The sequence below is a fragment of the Mus caroli genome, chromosome 16, assembly GCF_900094665.2.
Source record: "Mus caroli chromosome 16, CAROLI_EIJ_v1.1, whole genome shotgun sequence".
NCBI lineage: Eukaryota > Metazoa > Chordata > Mammalia > Rodentia > Muridae > Mus > Mus caroli.
The window spans coordinates 17,294,141-17,299,991 of NC_034585.1; positions in this window are offsets into that span (position 1 = coordinate 17,294,141).

The window sequence follows — 5,851 nt, forward strand, 5'->3', positions numbered from 1 at the left end:
AAAAAAAAAAAACAAAAAAACAACTAAGCGACTAAACAAACAACAGCAAAACCTCACCTAACCCAGGAAGTGAAAGACTTCTTTAATGAAAAATTTAAGATACTAAAGAAAGGAAGACACAGGAAGATGGAAAGCCCTACTGTGCTCATGGACCAAAAAATTAATATTGTGAAAATGGTCATGTGCCTGAGGATTTTATTGCTATTAGGTGGGGAGAAACAGGCTTTTTTAGCTTATATCACATCACAGCCTATCACAGAGAATTCGGAGCAGGAACTCAAGACTGGTACCTGAGCCTGTGTCTTGATACCTTTAATCCCAGTACTCTAGAGACAGAAGCAAGAGAATCTCTGTGAGTCAAGAGCCAGCAAGGTCTACATACTGAGTTCCAAGACAGACAGGGCTAAATAGAGAGACCTTGTCTAAACAAAACAAAACAAACAAACAAACAAACAAAACCAAAACAGGTCCTTAGAGGCAAGAACTACTGTAGAGGCTATGAGGACTGTTGCTTTCCGATTTACTCCCCATTGTTTGTTCAGCCTGCTTCTTATAGCACCCAGGACCTCCTGCACAGGAGTGGGACCACACCAGTGAGCTGGGCCCTCCCATAGAAATCATCAATTAAGAAAGTGCTTGACAGGCATGTTTACAGGACAATCTGGTGGGGACATTTTCTCAACTAAGGTTCCTGCTTCCAAAGTGACTTGAGCATATATCACGTTGTCATAAAATTAGCTGAACACCAGTCTACCAGAAACAAATCAAAAGTTCAATGTAATCCCAATAAAAATTCCAGTGACCTTCAAAAAAACAAAAAATAAATAAATAGAATGAAATAAAAAACCACATAGGGATGTACAAAAGTCCTGCAGATCCCAAGGACTCCTGGGCAATATGAAGGCATCATTATACCTGATTTAAAATTATATTGAAGAGCTATAGAATGAAAAAAATTTGGTACTGGTATAAAATAGATAATTATATCAATAGAATAGAGTAGGAGATCCATATAAAGGGCTATGCAACTACAGCTACCTGATTCTTTACTAAGAGGCAAAAAAACACATACTGGAGAAGACGCTATCTTAAATGAATGGTACCAACCTGGCTATCCACATATACAAAGATGAAAGTAGATCCTATCTCTCAGCCTACAGAAAACTCCAAACAGATCAAGGACCTCAATATAAAACCTGAGACTCTGAATCAGCATGAGGAAAAGACAAGGAATGCAGACAAGATCGTAGTATATGCAAGGACTTTCTGAATAGGACTTTAGCATTCAGAGAATAAGGTCAAGGACTAGCAAAGGGAACTTAATGAAGTGTCTGAACAGCAAAAGCTGTTAGTTGAGTAAAAACACAGTCTGTGGAATAGAAGAAGGAAATAGAAATCTAACCTAGATTAATATCTAAAATATACAAAGTATTAACAGAAAAACTAATCAAAAATGGACTTTGGGAATGAATAGACAGCTCTCAGGAAAAGATTTATGTGAGCACACTGTCAGTCTCTTCAGACACACCAGAAAAGGGCATCGGATCCCACTACAGATGGTTGTGAACCACCACGTGGTTGCTGGGAATTGAACTGAGGACCTCTGGAAGAACCTTTAGTGCTCTTAACCACTGAGCCATCTCTCCAGCCTTAATGAACACTTTTAAAAAGTGTTTCATATCATTATGATCAGGGAACTGAAAATTAAAACAACTTTGAGGGACTTATGAGATGGCCTGGGGGTAAAGGTGCTTGCTGCAAAACCTGAGGAACTAAATTCAGTCCCTGGGACCGCAAATGGTACAAGGAATCAACTGACTCCAGGAAGTTGTTCTCTGATCTTCCCACATGTGCCGTAGTATGCATACGTAAATAAGCAATTTACATATTTAAGAACCACTTTAGAATTTCTCAACCCAATTAGAATATGAAAAAAATCAGATTTCAGCAGATATTGGTAAAGTTGAGGGGGAGGGGAACATTTATTCACTGTTCTTAGGAATGAAAACAACAAACCATTAAAGAAATTAGTGTTAGGGGTTCTCAAAATGTTAGAACTAAAACTAGAACTACCATATGGCTCAGCTGTACCATAGTACTCCTGGATGTATACCCAAAGGACTCCAAGTCCTACCCCAGAGGGTTATGCATCCATGTTTTTTGCTGCACTATTCCCAATAGCAAGGAAATAGGACTAGTCCAGATGTCCATTAACAGAATACATCATGAAAATGTGGCTCATATACACTGGAATTTCATCCAGCTCTCAAGAAAAATAAAATTATAAAGTTTGCAGGTAAATGGATAGAATTGGAAAAATATACTGAGATAACCCATACCAAGAAAGACAAATACTGTATATTCTGTCTTACATGGGGGATCCTAGCTTTGAATCTTTAAATCTGTATATTTAACTTGGGGTAACTGTAGAGGCCTGGAAACTGAAATAGGCTCATTCTAGGTGAGTTGGGGGTGCTAATAGAAAGAAATGAAAGCAGAGACGGGTGTGGGGATACTAGGTAGTAGAAAGATTTATGAAGGGACTGGGGCAGAGGATTGGACAGATGAGGAGTGGGGGCGCAAAGGGGACTATCCAAAACAAAGTAAGAATGAAGAGACCTAGTATTCTGTAAGCCGATTAAAAAAGAGAATGTGGGGCAGTGGTGGTGCACGCCTTTAATTCTAGCATTTGGGAGGCAGAGGCAGGTGGATTTCTGAGTTCGAGGCCAGCCTGGTCTACAGAGTGAGTTCAAGGACATCCAGGGCTATACAGAGAAACCCTGTCTCGAAAAACCAAAAAAAAAAAAAAAAAAGAGAGAGAGAGAGTGTTTCATTAGTGTGGCTTACAGGCAGTGGTCTCAACCTCTCCTGACAGAAAGGCTAAGAGTCTGGTGGTTGTTCAGTCCACAAAAATGGGTATTTTAGCAGTCTCAATCTGGTGCTGGAATTCCAGAGATTCTTAATGAGCTGCAGGTCTTCAGACTACATTAGAATCTCAGAAAAGTAGGTTCTAATACCAGCAAAGGAATGCCTCAGGAACAAGGTAGGTGAACTTGCCAGGGACCATGAGAGCAGGCAGCAAAAAGCAAAGGTTTCTCCCATGCCTTCTTCTGTGGGCTGCCACTGGGTGCAGCTCAGACTTAGGGTGGTCTTCCCACGTCAAACCATCCAATTAAGAACATGTCTCATCTGAGGGGCCAGCTGCTTGGGTTTTAGTTGACTCTAGATGTGGTCAAGTTCACAACCAAGGTTTGCCATTACAGTGGTTAGCCAATTGTTCTCGGAATTGGCCTGGAACTGCAAACCCAGCCAAAAACCCATGGCTGCAGAGTTCTAAGCTCTAAGTGGGGGGCTTACTGTTGTGTAGCTGAATTGGCATGGTACCAAACTGCCTTCTAAATATTCATATTTACTCTCATAGACAAATAATATTCATAGGATTAGTCAGAGAACCTTTTCTTTGCAGTGAACAATGGCAAATGCAGAATCCTGGCTGTTCAAGGTGTTGAGAGTCAGGATTGACTGAGCACTCAATCTAAAGGGGACATTAGGGCCACGCCCTGTAAAGCTTAGGAAGCTCGGAGAAGCATGCAAGAGGGAGAAGGGCTGTGCCATGCTATCTTCACCATGTATGTGAGGATTATCTTGAATTTTGATTCTACTGTCTCTACCTTCCAAGAGCAGGGATTATAGGCATGCAGTATCACATTCCACCCCAAATCTGAAAGCCATAGAGAGAAACAGCAGCTCCATCGCATCAGACTACCACCTCTTCCAAAGTTACTATTGTGACTTGAACTCTAGGCAGCTTTCCAGCTAGACCAAAGAAGTGGGCTTCTACTTTCCCAGGCATGCAGATAGATATTCTATGTGCTTACCTTGGAGTTTGACCAAAATTTGAGTTAACTCTAATATACTCAGCCAGACCTTACCTTAATCTCTTTCTTGATGTTTTAGTTACTGTTCTATTGCTGTGAAGAGACACCGTGGCCAAGGCAACGTATAAAGAAAGAATTTAGTTGTGGGCTTACAGAGTTGGGATTTAACTAAGTGATAGAGCCCTGGGTTTGATCCTCAGTTTAAAATTAAAAAAATAAAATAAAAAATAAAAAGCCAGGCAGTGGTGACACACGCCTTTAATTCCAGCACTTGGGAGGCAGAGGCAGGTGGATTTCTGAGTTCAAGGCCAGCCTGGTCTACAGAGTGAGTTCCAGGACAGCCAGGGCTATACTGAGAAACCCTGCCTTGAAAGATCAAAAAAAAAAAAAATCCTGTCTGCTTGCTTACAGTTTCAGCGGGTAAGTCCATGACTATCATAACAAGGAGCAAGGCAAAAAGCGGGGCTAGCATGGCAGTAGCAGTAGCTAACTAAGATCTTACATCTATCTAAAAGGTGGACGCAGAGAGAAAGAGATGGCCTGGCACGGAATTTAGAAACCTCAAAGCCCACCTCCCACTGACACATATTCAACGAGGCTACACCCCCTAACCCTTTCCAAAACAGGTCTACCAACTAGGGACCAAAGCTTTAAATATATGAGCCAATGGGGGCTATTGTCATTCAATTTCATGGAATTAGTTGATTTCATAGGTGCTAGGAATTGAACCCAGGGCCTCACACATATATCATACACCCACCCCCAAGAACTTAATTTTTATCTTCCAGACTTCTCTGAATTTTCACTTCAGGCTCAAAAAGGACTTTCTTGGTCCAAATTTAGATTAGGTTCAGTTTCCTTGTCAAATGGCAATTCTGTGGAGGCTGCTGCATGTGCCACTAATCCTAGCAGTTAGGAGGCTAACCTGAAAGATAATCATTATGAGGTTGAAAATTTTTATCAGGGCTAATTAATTCTGCTTTGTGCATTTCTGTGTCCTCTGTGCCCAACTAACATATACAGGAGCAAGTCCCAGACAGTAGAGAAGCAATAAACATTGTTGAGAAAATGGTTCATCTTATTTTACTCCTGATAGACCTTAATATCAGGAGGCCAGGGAAAAGATACATGTCTCTAGTCTTTGTCACTGTTCACAGCTTTTGAGTCTATAACTGTGTGACAGTTTTGAATCTATACTATGAGTCATGACTGGGCTTGTTTTAAGACAGTTCTCATTATTTAGTTCTGGTTGGCTTGGAACTTACTATATAAACCAGGCTAGCCTTGAACTCAAAGAGATCTACCTGCCTCTGCTTCCTAAATGCTCGGATCAGAGTTGTGGGCCACTATTCCTGGACCATGACTAGCCTTGTTATAGGGGATATAGGAATATAACCTTTAAAATATTTCATATTAAACAAAATGCATAAAAAGATTGACAATATGTACATAAAATATAATAAAACTCACTACTCAGCTTGTGTGGTAAATATGTACAACCTGTACAATATGAGCAAGAGCTGAAGAAGGCTGAGGCAGCTCCAAGGTCAGCCTGGATGCTGCAGTCCTGAAGAAGTAATAGGAAGTCTTGGTGTGTAGTATCATGGAAGAAAACTGGTTTCAAGCGATTTTAAAGGGAAAACCGAGCCTTAATGGATTGTCATTCATTAGCTGCATCTACATTAAGTAAATCTACAAAAGTAAATGTTTCTACAGAGAAACAATGTCTCAAAAAACAAAACAAGCAAAAAATTTTTCAACATTTTCAAACCTTCACCCTTTCTTTCCTTGTTGATTTCGGTCTACAAAGTATCTGGGACCAGAGGGGGGAGGGGGGCCACTACACCTCACTCAGGTTCTACATCAAAGTAAAATGGGTTCACAATGATTAATTCCTTCTTCCTGTCTTTGCTTCCTTCATTTTCTCTTTCTTTCTTTTTTTTTTTTTTTTTTTTTTTTTTTTTTTTTTTTTT